The sequence below is a fragment of the Anolis carolinensis genome, chromosome 4 (genome assembly GCF_035594765.1).
Source record: "Anolis carolinensis isolate JA03-04 chromosome 4, rAnoCar3.1.pri, whole genome shotgun sequence".
NCBI lineage: Eukaryota > Metazoa > Chordata > Lepidosauria > Squamata > Dactyloidae > Anolis > Anolis carolinensis.
Genome location: NC_085844.1, coordinates 6,891,749 through 6,911,743, shown reverse-complemented (window position 1 = coordinate 6,911,743; position 19,995 = coordinate 6,891,749). Strand labels below are relative to the sequence as shown.

The 19,995-nt window shown below is 43.7% G+C and overlaps 1 protein-coding gene across 6 annotated transcripts in view; it reads left to right on the top strand.

Annotated features, from left to right (window-relative positions):
* The first annotated feature begins 537 nt into the window (after positions 1-537).
* Positions 538-19,995, top strand: part of adgrb1 (adhesion G protein-coupled receptor B1) — a 447,596-nt gene continuing 428,138 nt past the window's right edge. For 2 of the 6 annotated variants that reach the window (XM_062979950.1, XM_062979948.1), the window contains exon 1: positions 541-1,957. The gene's annotated coding sequence lies outside the window, so the exon portion shown is untranslated. Of the gene's footprint in view, positions 1,958-19,995 lie in introns of all 6 variants that reach the window. The other 4 variants (XM_062979947.1, XM_062979946.1, XM_062979949.1 and 1 more) reach the window with 4 other exon arrangements.

Sequence of the window (19,995 nt, the reverse complement as noted above, 5' to 3'; positions counted from 1 at the left end):
GGGATGGGAGGCTTGCGCGGATGGGCTGAGGCTTTAGAGAAGCGGAGGAAGGAAGGAACCTCTCTTTGCGCCCTGCCTGCCTGACTCTCCAAAACCCTCTCCGACGAGCCATCCTCCGCTTGGGTTACGCCTCCCTTGCTTAGGACGAATGGGGGGGGGGGGGTCTAACGCCCTCTATCTCGCTACCCACATCCTTCCCAAGGTTTATTTCCCAAAACCGAAGGCTCGAGCTTAGTCCTTGCCTCCTAAAAAGAGCCCTTTGCAAAGGCACGGTGCCAACCCGTGCGCCCTCGCCTCCATCCTCCGTCTTCCTCGCCTCTGCATCCACCCGTCCGTCCCCTCCCCTCCCAATCCAGCTCCTTCCTCCCTTCCCTTCTTGTTCATCTCCTCCTCCTCTCTCACCCCAAGCCGCCCCCCCCCCCCAGCCCTCCTTCCCCCTTTCCCTGTCATCTGGAGAGGATGGAGATGCCCTGTCCGTAGGGAGATGCGGATGATGATGTCTGTACGAGTGGTCCAGAGCCTTCCAGTCTGCGTTTCGGTGCCAAGAGGAGTGTGTGGTTGCGTGTAACGTGTGCATGAGTGTGTGGTTGCGTGTAACGTGTGCATGAGTGTGTGGTTGCGTGTAACGTGTGCATGAGTGTGTGGTTGCGTGTAACGTGTGCATGAGTGTGTGGTTGCGTGTAACGTGTGCATGAGTGTGTGGTTGCGTGTAACGTGTGCATGAGTGTGTGGTTGCGTGTAACGTGTGCATGAGTATGTGGTTGCGTGTAACGTGTGCATGAGTGTGTGGTTGCGTGTAACGTGTGCATGAGTGTGTGGTTGCGTGTAACGTGTGCATGAGTGTGTGGTTGCGTGCGTGAGCCTGTCTGCCCCTTCCTCGCGTCCTCCTCTTCTCTTCCGCCGCCTCTTTCTCTCTCTCTCTCTCTCTGGGTTGCAATAAAGTTCTCTCCGGGTGGGAAGGAAGGCAGCATCTCTTGATCTGGCGAAGGGGTTTTTCCCCTCCCTTTCTCCTATTCTCCCCCTCCCGTACTTACTGCTGGATCTCTCCTTTATCATTTCGGTAAAGAATACACCGACGCGCAAGGCCAGCCCACGTTCCCACCCTCTTTACGCAGCGAGACGGGGCTCCGGGTTTCCTCGCCCAACGCGCCTCATTCACACAGCGCGGAGCACCGGCGAGGGAGGCACGGAGATCGAGAGCAAGAGCAGAGAGAGAAAGAGAAATAGAGAGAGAGCTCTCTCCTCCTGGCCGCCTTCCTCTCCTCCACCCCTGCCTTCCCCTCCTTCCTTCCTTCCCTCCCTCCTTCCTTTCCATCCCTCTCTCTCTCTCTCTGAACGTGTGAGCAGGAAAGCTTATAAAAGCCTGATGTAATCCTTAATGCAGCCTCCGGCTACACACAGACCCGCGTCCAGTGACAACTGCGAGCAGAAGGAGGAGGAGAAAGAAAAGCCGGAACTGGGGAGAGGGAAAAGGGAAAAAGGGATTTTGATTTTTGACAAATATTGGATGGATCTCGGGGAGAATCATTCCCGGCTGAAGCTTCTTCTGCCTCACTTTGCCTCCTGGATCTAATTCTTGCTGGGTCTCGACGGGCTTCTCTGCCTCCTTCCTTGTCTTTCGCTCAAGAGCCTTGACTTCTCCTCTCATCAGCCCCCCTATGTCACCCCACATTTTTGCTTCTCCAACCCAACACCGAGAGAGCCAAGGTTAGGACGCCTGTCTTCGGGAAGCATTCGGGGACAAAGTTTGCCTTCCCTGCCTGCGTGTCTTCATCTTCTCCTTCTTTCCCAGCGTGGGAGAAAAAGCAAGAGGCTTGACCCCCTCCTTTTCCCCCCAAAATCCGCTCGGACTCCCTTCGCCAATGGCCATTTTCTTACTTCTGGGTTTGTGGATGGTTTCCATTTGGAATTGGATCCAACTGGGGGAAAGGAGATAATTCACCGGAGGCGCTGAAAGGTAAGAGGACGCCGTCTCGCGTGGTTATTTATTTTGATCCAAACCTTCCTTTCGGAGTTTATTCTTGGGGCGTGGATTTGGAGAAGGATCCCAACCCGTGGTGGGTCCAACTTGAAAGGTTTGCCTTTTCATAGCATCGGGAGATATGCTTTTCAGATCCGACGGGAGTTTCGACTCAGTTCCTCCTCGGTTTTCAATCCATTCCGTCTAAATAGAGATAAATATATTCGGGCATCTCGGTTTGAACTTTGGAGAGGGCATTGGGAAAGGGAATCCGGTTGTTTTGGAGCCCCTCTGGAAGTGTTGGACTTGGGTTTTTGGTGGGATGAGGAAGGGAAAGAGATGTTGTATGTTTTCCGGGCTTTCTGGCCATGTTCTAAAAGTATTCTCTCCTGACGTTTCGCCCACATCTATGGCAGGCATCCTCAGAGGTTGTGAGGTATGGAGAAGTTTGGGAACGTGGAGGGAAGGGTCCACTTTCCGAGGACAGAGAGAGAATTGGTTCCCTCCGTGTTGAAAAACCCGCAGAAGGGGGAGATGGGGAAACGCGAAAGCTAAACTGGTCTGGAAAATCGAAAATGTCCAGTTGGTTTTCCAAAAATGTCCAATTGGAAAACCAACCCATCCCATTTCCAATCTTATCTTGACTTGGATGCAAATGCAAAGCTTTCGGGTCCGACCTTAGCGGGTTCCCCGTATCTGGAAGGGGGCCACTTGGATTCCAGTAGGACATACTCGAGAGTAAACCCCGGAGTGAGCACTCGGCTTGGGAGAATCGCCTCTCTCTCTCTCTCTCTCTCTCTCTCTCTCTCTCTCTCTCTCGGAGCCATTTTCCCGCGAAGTGAGACCCCAGTTTCCGATCTCCATACTTGTTCAAATATGTCTTAGGAGAGATGGAAAAGAGGCAGGAGATATCGGTTTTTGGTACCCCCCCCCCTTAAAAGTTGCAATTTTCTTGTCTTTCTGGAGACTTCAGTCCACAGACACTTGGTAGGGAGCACAATCGAGGCACCAGCCAGTCCAATACCTCTGGGAAGCAGACCCTCAAGGCAGCCATCAGAGATGCCTTCTCCCAAAGGGTTATGCTCTCAAGCCAAGGAAGTTTGCTCCCAAGGAATCCCATTGATTTCCTAGGACGTCTTATGGAAACTAGAGCAGCGATGATCCACCAAGAAAGCCATTTTTGCCCAGACCAGCGCAGGGGCACATAGATAGACTCTGGTTTTATGGTATGGGCATTTAAGGGATTCCTCCGGGAAAGGAGGTATTGAGCTGGGAGGGGGGGGAGGGGGGGGTCTGGGTATCTTTTTGATCAGCAAAGATAAGACAGCCTCTCCATGTAGAGGAGGAAACTGATAGAGAAGGGCATTGAGCTGCCCCATTTCCTCGTGTTCACTTTCCCCAGGGCTTCAAGGGGCGAAATCTTTCTCATTCCTGCGATGTCCAACCTCACCCTCAGCAGGACTTGGGTTTTTGGTGTATGGAGTGAGAGAGAGACGAAGAGAGAGCGAGCATTATAGAGATAGATACCAGCCCTTGGGTCTTCCTTGCCCCCCAGCATCTTGGCAGGGAAGAGGGCCAACTCTTGAATATCAAAGCAAGGTCAAAGAGAGGAAGGGCTCTTCCTTTTGAGGCTTCTGTATATATATTTGGGATGGAAGCGAAGGTATGCCCAGAAGGGTTTGAACCCAGCTGGCTCCTTGCAAGGCTGCCCGCCTCCCTTCTGGAAGCGATAATAAAAAAGAGCGATTCTTCAGCAGCTCCATGGAGACCATTGCCGCCAGCAAGGAGTTCTTGCTCCAAGGAAGGGAAAAAGCGCTCCTTTCTCTGGCCAGATGCTGCAGGCTCCCCTCCTCCTTCCTCTCCCCTTCTTGGATGCATTTGGGAAGGAGATGGGAGAAAACCCCAAGCCCCTTCTCTCTTTTTAGGAATTAGGAAAGGCATACACCTCGCCTCCTCTCCCCATACCTGTTGAAGGGTTGTGTTTCTGTCTAAAAAGGGTGGAGACTGAGAAGATTATCGCAACCAGTCACTGCTTTTTTGGAGGTCCTCGCTTGTGGTTTCCCCCAGGCTTAGCACTGGCTCCCTTAGGGCTCTTGTCCTCATGGAGTCAAATGTGGAAGCAGAAGAAGAAACCGAGGAAGTAGGTAGGTAGGGAAGGAAGGAATAGATCTTCTCTCCCATCTCCATGTTGGGCTCCTGACAAAGGCATTTCTCTGGGGAATATTGGCACGCAAAACCCCACAAGTTGCCTTTGGAGGAGCTATCCATTGCTCAGCTAAGCCAGAGGACTTGGGAGGTACAGCTATGGCTTTGGCTGGAGATATCATCCAGCCCCTGGCTTTGGCTCAATTGATTGTGGATCCCACACTGAACCCTTATATGTGCCTCTTCCACCCACCCAAATCTTAAGGTGTCCTTCAAGTGTTCAAGAATGGGACCTCCTTGGGAAGTCTACCATAGGAGGTGTTGGTGGATCCATATTCACCAGGATCTGGACCCCTTCTTCTTCCCTCCTCCACCTTTCCAAGACTATCTTCCAGGTCCCTGGAAGGTAGGTAGGGAAGGAAGGAATAGATCTTCACTCCCATCTCCATGTTGGGCTCCTGACAAAGGCATTTCTCTGGGGAATACTGGCAGGCAAAATTCACAAGTTGCTTTTGGAGGAGCCATCCATTGCTCAGCTAAGCCAGAGGACTAGGGAGATCAGCTATGGCTTTGGCTGGAGATATTATCAGTCCCTGGCTTTGGCTCAATTGGTTGTGGATCCCACACTGAACCCTTGTATGTGCCTCTTCCACCCACCCAAATCTTAATGAAAAGATAAAGGTGTCCTTCAAGTGGTCAAGAATGGGACCTCCTTGGGAAGTCTACCATAGGTGGTGTTGGTGGATCCATATTCACCAGGATCTGGTCCCCTTCCTCTTCCCTCCTCCACATTTCCAAGAGTGTCTTCCAGGTCCCTGCCTTTTTCCAGTTCTTCTTCAAGGGTGGACTTGATGTGGTACATTTCCCATAGAAATAATCAATTCATGGAAAAGGATTGCTTACTCTCATGTAAAGCAGCAGAAGGTTAACCCAGGAAGTAAACCCTATGTGAGACTTAGGTATATGGGATTCCAATGGGCAGGAACCCAACAAAGTGCTCAGATTCTACTCAACAGGTTTGTGGACCAGCTGGAAATAGAGAAAGAAAAGAATTGGACTGTTCCTAAAAACCACCAAGACTTTCAGTGGTTCCTTCAAAGGCCATGCTTCTAATCCGCATGGAAAATACAGCTGTGTTTTGTGTGTTGGTGTTTTCTAAGTTCAGAGTGGGGATTTGGGTGTCAATTCTTACATAGACTCCTTGGGCGAAGGGAGGTCCTGGTTCCAATTGTATTTTGGAGAGACAAAATTGTCTCTGCTCCTCAAGAACTGGATGAAGACCCATCCTTCCGAAAAGGAACTTTGGAAAAATACCAGTGAGAAAAAGGCAGAGAGATTTATGTATTTCTTTGTTTATTGCCAAGACCGTTAAATGTCAGGGTATTTGAGTAATCCCAAATGCAAGGATTCAGAAAAATATAATGCTGGCAGTGCTCTAAAAAAAGAAGGGGGCTGAGTGGATTAGGTTTACAGCTGAGGAAAAAGCCACGGGAATATTAACAGCATAAGAAATGGTTTTCATACTCCCATTCCTATGAACCAGGGTCAAATACCTGTAGTCCTTTCTAAACAGTCGAAATGTATTTACGATGTTTGCATAAACCAAGAGAAACCCAGGCTTTTCAGAGTTATGGGTTTGCTCTTGTGAAATCAATGGGAGTTCAGCTGGCCACTCAGCATAAAATGGTGCCTTTTTGGTAGTAGATTTTGGAAATCATCCAGACATTGAACAGCAATTTCCTTGGCTTTTAACTGTTTGGGTTGAGATTTGGAAGAGCAAATTAAGCTCTAAACTGTCCACAGGGAGAGTTGGTATTGACTGTCATGGGACTGAACTATTGAGTAAACCTATATAGGACTGAACTGCAGCATTTTGTGGGAAAATGTGAAGAGTTTGGCAATGTGAGGCAACTGAAAGCTGCTGGTGGCCATAAGTGGTCAACCAGGAATTAATTCATTACCTCTGAGCTAACAGAAGAAGGTTGATCTTCTTGTTTTCACTAGACTGGATGCCCTCAAAATTTCAAAGCCTGTTTTGGGGGTAATTCTTGAGTGAATGTTGGAGTCCTTCAACCCAAGCATGCCCTCCAAATAGTGGTGTTGAACTAGACAAATGACATCTTGCCTAGTTCAACAAATGACCACTTGTTTGGGATTCCTGTACACCCAAACATGTTATTGGTATTGAGTCCAATTGTCCTTAATTAATTGGGTGATGTTATTACATCTTCATTTATAGCACATCTGGTGTGAGACGGTGGGATAGAATAAGGACCTGAGAGAAATGCTCCTAAGGAATCTCACCCAAGTCATTTAGACGAACAGGAATCCATCCCTCACTTTCTTTCCATGGGGCTGAATGTCCTTCTCGCAAGCACAAGATGTCTCTAACTCAAAATGAGGAATCTGGGATGGGTAGCAGGTGAGAGATGGAGAAGAGAGGCAATGAATCACCCACAGACAGGAGTTTTCATCTTGACAAGAGAAAGCGCGGTTTCTGTAAATCAAGATTTTCATCAGGAACTCTTCCAGGGGAAATGGCATTTTTCTACACTCCCAGTAGTATCTCTCTGTAGGTCTACTCATCCATCATAGCCATTCTGTGTATTGATTTATCTCGTCATCTTTCCCCAGATCAGTTCAGGACACCATTTGTCCTACAACTTGACCCTAAATATGAGAACTCAGAAGCCTGTTTTCCGAAGTCTCATACAATATGTACTTTCCTTCTAGAGATATGTTTAGGACTTCAATATGATTTTATGCTTTCCACTCTCTTCATCTTACTGCTGTATCTACTTGGCATATATAAAATCACGTGTTGTTGTTGAGGACCTTGAAATTAGTTCCAGCTTAAGGCAGCCCCATCACAGGGTTTTCTGGGATTGAGAGTATGTCACATACAAAGTCACCTAATGGTCTTTCTATGACCAAGCATAGAAATGAACCCTGGTCTTCAGAGTCAGAATCCAATGTTCAAATCACTACATCACAGGAGTTCCCTAAATCCTCTCTACCCACACTAAAAACTATCTTTCCATCTACCCTAAATAAATAAGATCTTTCTATATCCAAATAATCCCTTCTCACTCTTTCAAATGTTAGAAAAATAGTTTAACTTTGTAACTTGCAGAATCAAAGCATTTGCGTGATCTGTCAACTTATGGAAACCTTATGGATTTCAAAGGGTTTTCTTTCAACACTGCCTTCCCTGAAGATATACAGGGCCTGATATTCCTTGATGGTCCTCCTTCCAAGTACCAACCAGCTCCTACCCTGCTTAGCTTTGAAAATAAGAGAGAATCTAGTATCACTTTCTGAACTGCCTTTGAAAGCATTGTGGTTTTCTTTTTTAAAAAATAGAGGAATTAGAAATCAACCTCTTCACAATAATAACAAATTGTCAAGGTTGCATGAGAGTCAGCATGGCATGGTGCTTTGAGTGTTGGATTGTGTCTACACTGCCATAAAATGTGCTTTGAAACTGTATTAGCCATTGTAGATGGAGCCTGTGTTTAAATTGGAGACCAGGGTTCAAATTCCTTCTCTGTCCTATGACAAAAGCCATATATTCTCTGCCCCATAAAATTGTATAATGTCACCTTGGGATCACTATGAGTTTAGAATTGCTTGAATGGATGCACACAATAGCTAATTGTAAGCTGGGCAATTTTTCCATTCTGCTTTTTTGCCTTTCTGTGTTTAAATTGTGTATGTCAAAGCGATGTGATGGTTGGTACAGATGCTTGGTGAGGTTTATCTTTTGAATAAACAGAAATTCTTCCATGTCGCCGAGAGATGGCACTCTTTCTCCAAAGATTGCTCCTCCTGGCCTATACTGTTGTGGGATCTTTTAAAGGGGATGATGCCCGGAGTGATGTGGTTCCTTGGTGTGCAGTTAAAAAACAAGATTGGAAATGCAGGGGAAGAGGGGCCCATATGAATGACTGAAATCCAATGCCAAGGCCTCGCCGCCTCAAGAAATCTGCTTTGTGCTTTATGTTTCCCTCTCTGAAGACCTGCAATGTGCCGGGATCCTTGTTCAAGGGAAGCTTTTCTGCTTCTCTTGCTACAATGAAGTCCCAGCTTCAAAGCTAGAGAAACAGAACACTGTCTATGCCCTGGAATCTGATTAAGCCATCAGGATGGAACTGATGTCAAGAAATATCTCAGCATACAGTGTTTTCTCATTGGGGAAGGAAGCAAGAAGTGTTGAAGTTCGGCATGGCTTGGAAATATTTTCTGTTCTGGGAGGAAATGATATAAAAAGCTGACCAATACAATACAAAGCTGTAGACAGTACAGTACAATCAACGTATCTGCAGGATGGGTATCTTTAGTTTCATTTGCCACGTCTAACAAATTATGTTTCCTTCAGGTATTTTCTCTATGTTATTTTTGGGCCAGAAGTCCTTCATTTCAATAGTGTTTGTTATTATCCATGGTTTTACATATCTACCCAAAGTCCAGGAAGGTATCCTCCATTGATATGTGGGTTGTACTCAATTGTCTCCTCAGAAAGGAAGTGGAAAAACTGGTGCCATAAATGGTCTATTATGACTGTTGTGGTCAACCAAACTCTCAGGATCTCCCTTTTTCTGGCTCCCAAAAAGGCGAATTGCTTCTTTTGTCATGCTTAATCTATGTTGATTATTGGGATATGCATTTGTGTTGGGGTACAGGTTGAGTATCCCTTTTCTGACATACCTTGGAATTTTGGATTTTTTTTTCCAGATTTTGGAATACCTCTATTTCCATATACTTACATAAGGGGATATCTTGGAGATGGGACCCAAGACAAAACATGAAATTAGTTTATGTTTCATAAATACATTGTACCTATAGCCTGAACATAATTTGATACACAATATTTTAAATACATTTGTCTACACTAAACAATTAGAAAGCAGGGATGGCATCTTCTCAGACACCCACACGGAGAGTCTTGGACTTTGGAGTATTTTGGATTTCAGATTTCTGGATGAGAGTTGCTCAACCCATACTTGCAATTTTCTGCTGGATAGCTCCCATGTGTTTCTAGTGAAGTTGAAGAGAACTCAGGTCCTTAGCTCTAATGAACTCTAGTTTGAGGAGGTTCAAGTGAACCCAGGAGCTCCTCAGATTAAAAGTCATAGAATCCATAAAGTTGAACTACCAGTATAATAGTTAAAGTGATGTCAAACTGTTATACAGTCTTTGAAATCCACAGGAAGGTCTTTCAAGATTTAAATCAATTGCAAGGTTACTCTTGCACTCTGTAACCCGAGGTGAACCTATCACTATTTTCTCTGTGTGACTTGCCCAGAGTTGCCCAGTGCAAAAAGCGGAGGCATCCCATCACTGCATATCTTGCCTTTCCACATATTGCAGATGGAAGAAAGTTAGGATATCAATTCATTGCACAACCTGCCTTTCCACATATTGCAGGTGCTGATTTATAATGTGAGATCTCAACATATAAGAAGAGATCTCTATGGAAAAAGTGCTCCAAGAGATGGATGAAGTCAATGGTAGCTTGGGAGGTGTCAAAACGTGTTTACCAAACAGCAAAGTGTTCTCCTCCCACCTGCTTTGTTTCTACTGATGTAAAAAGGCTGGAAAGAGATGTTTTCCAGCCTAGGCTGTTTATCTGGTAGCTCCATCCTCTCCCCTCTTTTGTTGTATCAGGTAGAAGACAGCCATTAATTAATTAATTAATTAATTTACAGCATTTATATTCCGCCCTTCTTATCCCGAAGGGGACTCAGGGCGGATCACATTATATACATATAGGGCAAACGTTCAATGCCTTTTAACATAGAACAAAGACAAGACAAACATAGGCTCCAAGCGGGCCTCGAACTCATGACCTCCTGGTCAGAGTGATTCATTGCAGTGATTCATTGCAGCTGTTCTCCAGCCTGCACCACAGCCCGAGCCCAAGTGCACAAGTGTTGGTATTTCTATCAATATTTGGACGTTCAAATTAGGTGTATTATATGTCACTGTCTCAGCCACTCATGGATTTTGGATTTTAGAATTCCAAATAAGGGATGGTCAACCTATATATTTGAGTAAAAAACACATATATGGCCTTAATTCTCTCTGCCATATTGGGACTATTGAAATGGAGTAGACCCATTAAATCAATTTTAGTTATGCGTCAAATCACCATTTTACAATTGATTAAGTGGGCCAACTTTAGGGTGCATCTACACTGTAGAATTAATTCAATTTACCACCACTCTAACTGGCATGATTTAATGCTTTGGAATCATAGCAGTTGTAGTTTTACCAGGTCTTGAGACATCTTTTAGTTTAATGGGACTGATGGATTGATGATACTGCCTTTCCACAAACATGGAATACAATGGGGAGCCACGGTATGAATTAAAACAAATGATAACTTTTAAAAACCACAATGATCAGAATGAAAAAAGTTTTAAAGAGTGAAGCAAAAGTTCTTTGTTTCGAACTACTGTCAGAGTCCTATAAATATTTCTGTAAGTTTTCATTGCAGCATGTCAGTTTTGAGACTGCAGATTCTGCTGACATTTACTTTGGCCAGAGTGAATAAAGCCTCAGTTCCTTTTGCCTTCAACCCATTTGTGTCTCATCTGATCTTTGGAACACTGTGTAGACCTGGCATGGGCAAACTTGGGCCCTCCAGGTGTTTTGGACTTCAACTCCCACAATTCCTAACAGCTGGTAGGCTGTTAGGAATTGTGAGAGTTGAAGTCCAAAACACCTGGAGGGCCCAAGTTTGCCTATGCCTGGTGCAGACTCATACATTGCTTTTTCAAACTGCATTGTATAGCAGTATAGATGGAACCTTAAATAAAGACAGCACTCAGTGAAAGCCATTTGACAACATTCAAAAGATGGCCATAGCAACAAAGTACATGTTCCATGTTAAAGGGTGACTTCTGCAAGAAATATGTGAGTTTGCACAATGAGATATGAACAAGCTGGCAAATTTTAGACAAAGAAAGGAAAGAATAAGTTTTTTGATCCTATGTTTTTCAGAGCATCTTGTTTTGCAGACATTAGCAAGTAGCACTGGCTTTATCTCCAGGCTGGGAATAGCTTTCCAGATTGATTCTTGCAGAGGAAGCAACTGTATAGAGCAAACTGCTGTAGCATCGTGGTTGGAAAACCAAGCAGTGTATCAGGACAGCCCGAAAGACATACAACAACCCTATCAGGACATTCTTGGAGACAATCTTGACTATGTCCAGGGCCCCATCTCTACTGCCATATGATGCAGTTTGAAACTACATTATATGGTCAGTATAGGTGGGGTCTAGTACTCACGAGGTGGGCTTAGACTGAGGATGGAAATAAGATCCAAATGCATTCTTTAAAAAACAGCCAAAAAGTTCTTTATCGAGTGGTGGGAATAACGACAAGCAGAACTGGTAAATAAGGACAATTTTGCAGGTTTGACTCATTCTGCAAAAAAAAAAAAAAAATGCAACTCCTTCCACCCCTAAAAGCGTCATTTTCAGTTTAGGAGGCAAAATTTTCTGAACATAAAAAATTAGAAATATTATGCTATATTATGGACTAATAGGTAAAGGTAAAGGTTTCCCCTGATGTTAAGTCCAATTGTGTCTGACTCTGGGGGTTGGTGGTCATCTCCATTTCTAAGCCAAAGAGCCGGCATTGTCCGTAGACACCTCCAAGATCATGTAGCCAGCATGACTGCATGGAGCGCTGTTACCTTTCCGCCGGAGCCTACTCACATTTGCATGTTTTCGAACAGCTAGGTTGGCAGGAGCTGGGGCTAACAGTGGGCGCTCATTCCACTCCTCAGATTCAAACCTACAACCTTTTGGTCCGCAAGTTCAGCAGCTCAGCACTTTAACACACTGCACCACCGGAGGCCCCTTATATAGTATATATTATATGATAAATTATGTCAGAAATATTAAAACATTTACTGCCCAATATATTGTTTCCTTCACAGAAAATGTGGCTTACGGTGCAAAAGACAACATGTATATTTGGTACCAAATCAGATTGCCTCTATATTGTGGAAATAATTCAGCTTGACACCAGTTTAGCTGTCATGACTCAATGCTATGGAATCCTGAGATGTGTAAACTGATGAGGCACCAGCACTTTTTGGGGAGAGAAGGCTAAAGACTCTGTAAAGCTTCAACTCTCATGCTTCCTTGTAGGGCCATATATGGTTCCAAGGTTGTGCTTTGCCTTATGATAAGATAGAGGTAGACAATGAAGTGCTGAGAATTGTTAGTCCTAAGGGTTTTGATCCACCAAATCACAGCATCTCTGCAGCACCAGAAGGTATTGGCCACTCTTGCATAGCTGCCATTGTGATGACTGGAATTGACGCTGCTTGACTCCTAGGATCCTATCATCATAGAGATGGAAGAGGTCCATAGGGCCATATAGTCCAACTATTCTGCCATGCAGACAGACACAATCCAAGAATCCCAATTGGTCATCATCCAGCCTCTAGAGAAGGAAACTCCACCATAGTCACACACAGAATATTCCATAGTCAAATGAAACTTGTTAAAATAATTTTTATTAAATTTTGAAAATAACCTATATAAAAGCTATATAAAACCTATATAAAAGCGACCATACAAATAGAGAAGTTATGCTATACTTAGGGAGACAAAAGATACAAATACTAACAGATGATCAAAGAGAGATGCTAAACAAGGACATATCACAGAAAGAAATCGATATTGCTATAAGGAAATTAGATCCCAATAAAGCACCGGGCCCAGATGGTCTAACACCAATTTACTATAAAAGACTGAAAGATGATCTGATACCCCACTTACAAAAAGTAATTAATAATGCCCTTCATCAAAAACAGATACCTAAATCATAGTCAAATGAAACTTGACTTCAGAAAGGCCTTCCTAATGTTTGGATGGAATCTCTTTTCCTGCAGTTTGAGTCCATTACTCCATGTCTTAGTTTCTGGAGCAGCAGAAGGAAAGCATGCCCCATCCTTACTGTGACATTTTTTCAAATATTTAAAAATGACTATCACATCCATTTGTTTTCTCCAAACTAAGCATCCCTCTCTCCTTTGTCCTAATAGGCATTAATGGTTTCCAGATTTTGACTCTTTTGGTCATCCTCCCCTGGACACGTTCTAGCTTGTCAATATCTTTCTTGAATTGCGATGCTCAGAACTGGACACAATGTTATTCCGGTTGAGATCTTACGGAAGCAGGATACAGCGGAACTATGGTTTCCTGAGTAGTTGCCTAAAAATTGGAGAATTTTTTGTGGAGTGGGAGATCCATGAGTGCTCCAAGAGCTGCCCTGGTCTTTATATTGTCTGGATGTCACCCATAGCTCATCAACTTCCCACCACTGTCCTAAAAATGATAGAAATGTGTAGGAAACCCCCCGCATCATCACCATAAGTAGGAGCAATTTCCAGTAGGAAAGCTAACAGCTATTTGGGTTACTCTGCATGCTCCATTCACTTGCGCATCCAAGTATTGAGAATTGCTTACAGTCAACCCCAAAGCGAGGATTGTGGCATTATTTTGATTATACAGAGATAATCTTTTCTGATTCTTACAGAAGCCACTTCCTTTCGGGAGGGGGTGATGGTGGAGAGGAATGATCGTAGTTTAACTCACAGGCCTGCCTGATTGGGCACTTCATTTCACAAAGACACACATCAGTGCCTGCTTTATGAAAATTTAAATTGGCTACCTCGGCTGGGGAAAATGAAAGATCCCTTTATTCTTCCCTGAGTGTATGTTTTCCCTTTTTCTTTTCCTCCCTCTGCGTGGTATCCGAATCCTATCAGTGGGAGGCTTTCTTCTTCCTTTTCTTCCCTGCTGCTTCCTTTTGAAACCCCCCTCCCATGTCCTTCAGCTTTGATCAGAAAATGACCAGATGACCAAAAATAAGTTGTACTCCATGCAGGCTGCACAGCAAGGGGGAGAAACAGGGCTTTGTGGGATGTGACACCGAAGACTGCTCCAAAGCAAATACACCCATTCTTTTAAGCTTAGCCAATGGGTGTGCAACCTTTTCCAATGGTAATTTGGATCTGACATTTCTATTAGGATAGTGGGTAGAGTCGACATACAGAATGACCCCCATAGGACTGGTACTATAGCATTCTTCTGCTGGAAGTGGGCTATAGAGTCAGGGTTGGAAGACTTAGGAATGCCAAGAGAAGTTCCTCAAAGTGATTCTATGATATTCTTCTACTGGAAGTTGACCATAAAGTTGTGCTGGAGGATCTAGCTGTCACACCACAGCATTAGATCACCTTGCTACAACACACACTGCACCACAGCAGGCTTGGGTTTTTCAGTTTATTGATAAAGAATAGCAAAACTTAGTAAAAAGCATTAAAGAAAGCTATAATCCAATTGAGAGTGCAATCCTTCAAGCACAGTTCAGAGTGTTCACAGATAAAAGTACAGAGTCCCAAGAATAACTAAGCAAAACCGTAGAAACAAGAAAACATGAGCTTCAAAGAACAATCCAAACACATGAGACGAGGCAAGAACCAAAACCAAGCAAGAGTTGTATCTCCAACAGCGATGTTGCTCTGACTTAAAATCTTTCCCCAAATTACATCTACTTTAAAACTTCCTTGCAACTGAAAAACACATTCCTTTGAGCTCTAGCACCCCCCCCCCCCCCCACGCTTGCTTCCAATTCTCACCAAGTGTCTGGGCCCTGATTTCAATTTCAACCTGGAATCTCTATCTAATTTATTTATTTAGTTATTTCCAACATTTATATCCCGCCCTTCTCACCCGAAGGGACTCAGGGCGGTGTACAAAATTGGCAACAATTCGATGCCTACACATAATTAAAACAGCAATGAAAATCCAATTAAAACAATGAAAACAATATAAAAGTATAAAACATATGATTAAAATCCATTCTAATATCTATCCTCTAGACTGCACCACTTTCTTATGACCCTGCTCGCTGTGGTTTTATTCTTATGTCTTTCTCACCCCGAGTTTTAACTTAATGTTCATGGGGCCCCCCTTTGTTTTTATTGTTTCCTTGATTTTGCATTGTAATGGATATTATTATTTATTGTATTGTTCACTGTGTTGTGATGTGTTGTTCTTTTATATGCTGTTTATATTGTATTGTTCTGGGCATGGCCCCATGTAAGCTGCCCCGAGTCCCCGTTGGGGAGATGGTGGCGGGGTATAAATAAAGTTTTATTATTATTATTATTATTATTATTATTATTATTATTATTATTATTCATCCAACACAAACTATCTAACACAAACTCATCTCCTTTGTTTCCATCTGGACTTTGTTGATAATTCTCAGACTCAAGTGAAAGGTCATCCTTATCACAAACTTCTGCAACATCTCTGCTAAACCCAGAAGCATCCACAGACCTCTGTTTTTCTAAGCTATCAACACTTTCCGAATCCACCTGCATTTCAGAAACATTCCCAGGGACAGGCTGCTGTTCAAACTGCAATTCAGAAATGTCCACATTCCCAGGGACAAACTGCTGTTCCCCAAATCCACTTTCTTCATCATCAGGCTAAACCACAACACTAGCTATGCTTATAAAGCTGTCTTCCAGGTGATTCCATAGTATGTTTCTGCTGGAAATTGACCATAGTGTTATGTTGCAGACCTTATGATGCATACAGAGGTGATTCTATGGCAGTGGTGCATAACCTGTGGGTCTCCAGATGTTTGGGACTCCAATTCTCAGAAGCCCTAGCCAGCTCTCCAATTGTTAGACATTCTGGGAGCTGAGGTCCAAACACCTGGAAGGCTACAGGTTGTGCACCACTGTTCTGTGGCATGCTTCCACCAGAAGTCATTTGATCAACAGGGTTTCCCATCACAATTGGTTTTGTGTATCCACGTGAAGTCCTAGAATGTATACCCTGTGGATATAGGAGTTGTGCTTTATATGTATAGTCAAGCTTTAGCAGGTGCCATAACTCAGAGATGGAGCTGTAGCAACCCATTCCAAAACATCTTCAGCTGGCATTTGGACAGGAGATCAGCAGTGGTATTATACTCCATGGAAGCGATACAGCAAAAAGGGGGGAAGGCAGGGCCTTGGTGGGGTGTTAAATCCATTAGTGCTCAATAGCAGATGTGACCTTCCTTGGAAGCTGAGTCAATTGGTATGCAACCCTTGCCAGAAATAACTTGTCTCTGCCGTTTGTATTAAGATAAAGGGCAGAGCCGACATGTACATATATTTGTAACTTAGATGGTCCAATGGAGAATGTGGTTCAGAGGCAGAGTTATAGTAAGCAGTTCTGAAATATCTTCAGCTGGCATTTGTGTGGGGAATCAGCTTGGATGTTTGTTATCTCCTTCCAAAGAAGACTGATTTAGGATCATTATGTTCTAGATACCATTGTGTGATAAATCAGGGAAACTGGATGATGGTTTCCTCTCAGATTGCCCTGCCATGAAGTGAGCTACATGTCCCAAATAGCAAGTTATCTTCTGAAGCCCCTCTGAAAATGGTGACCAGAAGTGATTTTGCATAATTTCCTTCCACCATTTTGAGAGAAACTGTTATGAAAATAGAGAGAAAAGAGGGGGGTTGTCCCATGGGGGGCTTTTTGCATTTATTCATTCATTTATTTATTACAAGCATTTATATCCTGCCCTTCTCACCCCCGAGGGGGGACTCAGGGCGGCCTTACAATTAGCATCTTTAGACGCTGACGAAACCAATATAAAACATAATATATAAAAACAATTACAGTTAAAATAGATAGCATTAGTTAAAATATCCATATAAATATACATTCAAGGGCACATTCCAAATCGTAATCCAGGTCTGTCCATTATTCATCCTAATTTCATTTTACAGTTAGTGCTGCTTCTATTGCTCAATGGCCTGGTCCCATAGTCAAGTTTTGAGATGTTTACGAAAGGATAGGAGCGAGGTAGCCTGCCTGATCTCATTAGGAAGATTGTTCCACAGACGGAGGGCCACCACCGAGAAGGCCTCGTCTCTCATACTAAAGACTTGTACTTCAATGTATCATAGGGCCCAGGGGGGTGGATAATGTGTGTAGAGCAAGGTCATCATGTTGAACAGCCAACTAATCTCGCTCAAACAAGAAAAACATCCATAATAGACATCTAGATAACATCTAGGTGGGATGTTATCAAGGTGTGGACCACCAGGGCCAAGTCTGGTTTCTCAAGGTACAGTTGGTGGGGCCAGGTATGACCTGGGACAGCCTCATGGTTGTCATGGTGGCCATGAAGTCCTGAGCCACTCTCAACAAGCTAGTCTCGGGATGGATGTGGAAGTCCGCCAGCACTATTAGCTGATGGGACTCCAACACCAAGGCAGATTAGCTATTCAGTGCTGCTCAAGGTGGCCAATTGCAGGTGTTGTCACCTGGATGGCCTGGATGGCCTTTGTGGCCCTCATTCAATCATCTCCCACCTCCCAAAAAAGGATTCCCTCAGGCTAACACCTCCCAAAAAAGGATTCCCTCAGGCAGGAATCAGCCAGGCCTTGAAGCTGCAAGGCTATTCAGTGCTAGTTAAAGTGACCAATTGCAGGTGTTGTCCCCTGCCTGGCCTGGATGGCCTTTCAGGCCTCAGTCATTGAAGAAGTTGTGCTGTTTTTGACTGAAAATTACTCCCAAATTATAAGGGTCTTGAGGTACTGGTGGTACTGGTGGTGGTGATTTCAGGCACTGCAACATTGTGGTCCAGGCTCTGCTTGTGTCATACTTTCCCCACTCCTGAAATAAAGATACATCTGCCTCTGTATCAATTTAAGAAACAAGGAGCTTAAGATAAGTGCGGAACCTGTGGGAGGGAGATAGCTGTTCTAAATGGCAGTCAGAATCCTGGATGTTCCCAACTGTGGAGTGTTAGAAATGTTAGATACTGAAAATATTTCATGCAATATGCCTGGCAACCCACCTTTCCATTGTGCCTGTTGTGAGAGCTGACGGCAGAACCGCCTGCTCACATCACAAAGAGTGTGGGTACGCAATGATGTAAGTCCTCTCATTTTCCAGCCTCATATCTAAGAGGACCGAGGGCAAGGAAGAACCTCCTATGAACAAGCTTTGCTGCCTCTTGTAAATACTATGTTCTTAATAGTCACTAGTTTATGCAATTATGAAACTAAAATAATTTGCCGGCCAAAAAATATTGGCTAGATCTTCCAACAGTAGATGCTTCACGAATTAGGGTTTGCCAGCTCTGAGGTGACTAGAGGAAGCCCCAAAGCTGAAGAGCAGCTTCAGAAACACCTTCACATGTTGTCCCACATGTTTAGCTTATTATTAAAACTTGATATGCAAGTAGTGTTCAAAAGCCAAGAATGGAGAACTTTTGGGCTTCCATAATTCTACATTTTCGAACATGTTTAATTGTTTTCTAACCAGCAAAAAATAAAACTAGCAAAATTTCTTCGTTTTTAAGGAGGGTTGTGGAATGTAATCCACATTGAGGAGATTGGATGTGGCTAGGCATTTGGCTGTCCTTGATAGTGGGCATTGGTGTTCCTATAGTAGCCTTCTTACCTGGGGAAGATTTGCCAGCCAAAATTAGAACTAGCAAAATGGCTTCTCAGTAACTTGGTGTGAAAACCAGTTGTGAAAAAATATAGGAAGGCTGTACTTTTCTTGGGGGGAATTTCAGCAGATAACCTTTCCAAAGCTGGTTTGATACCACAGTTCATCTCAAAATAATGGCGGCCAAAGGCAAAAGTGGACTGAGCTCCTGGGCTTTGGATGGTTCCACTAATAGTAGAAATGGAGATTGGAGAAAATATTGCTCATTCTACAACAGACAGTTTCTTGTAGAAACTGGACAATCTCCTTTTTTAAAATAAGCTATGCAGGAAGTGATGTCAACTAGCATCAATATTACTTATCGACTACCAGGCACTTATTTACTCGCATTCTGTTTCACTTCACATCTATAGCTCAAGGTTGTAGCTCACCATCTATTCATTGTAAATCCAGAAGCTGGGTGTGTGGAAATGTCATTGTCTTTCTAAAGTGAGTCACAAAGTAGTCAGAGAAATTGCCACCCACAAATAAAAATCCTTGAGAAACTTTGGTTTTGCACCTCCACTGGAGCCTTTCCTCCCATGAACGCTAAGGCCAGCAAGCCAAATCTGCTCAAGTCAGTGCATGTTCACAGTTAATATATCTTCATCACATATAACTCTTGGCTGTTCTTTATAGACCAGATGTGACTCGCTCATCCGTCTTGGATTTTTTTGCAATGTTTCCCAAGTTGGAAACAGTTCTCTCTTAACTAAGTCGATTATTGTTTATAATTCAACAATAGCAAAACAACTTCAGAGGCAATCTGTCCCCACAGACCTTTTGCCAGGAGGATGAACAGCACAGAAGGCCTTCATACCTCAGTTTTTGTTTCTGGCTTTGCCAGAAATATCTGGCTGGACACCACTGGAAGCAAGATGTTGGGCCAGCTGAAGCTACTGTTGGATTAGCCAGTCTTAAATACTCACAACTAGCATATTGCATTTGATTGTGTTCCTATCTATCCAGAGGAGAAAACATATGGCCTTCCATAGATCTGTAACTTCCATCATCCGTAGCCAGTGCAACCAGAGTTCAAAGATTATAGAAGGATCAGTCCAGCAACATCAGAGGGACCACATGCTCTCTATCCCTACTATATTTGCATGAATGCAGATAGGAAAAGAAGCAGAAAGAAGCATCCAAACTAGAGGTGGAGACAAAAGATTTGCCAGAGAAAGAAATGGAATAAAATGAAATGTTCATACATCCTGTGCAGCATGTCCAGCAGTCATAGAATCCTAGCATAATTAATTTCAATGTCTCAGTTTTATTGTACAATCCATGGCCATGAAAAAAGGCACAAAATGCATAGAATAGTATCCCCAGAGTAAACAAGAAACAAAGCAC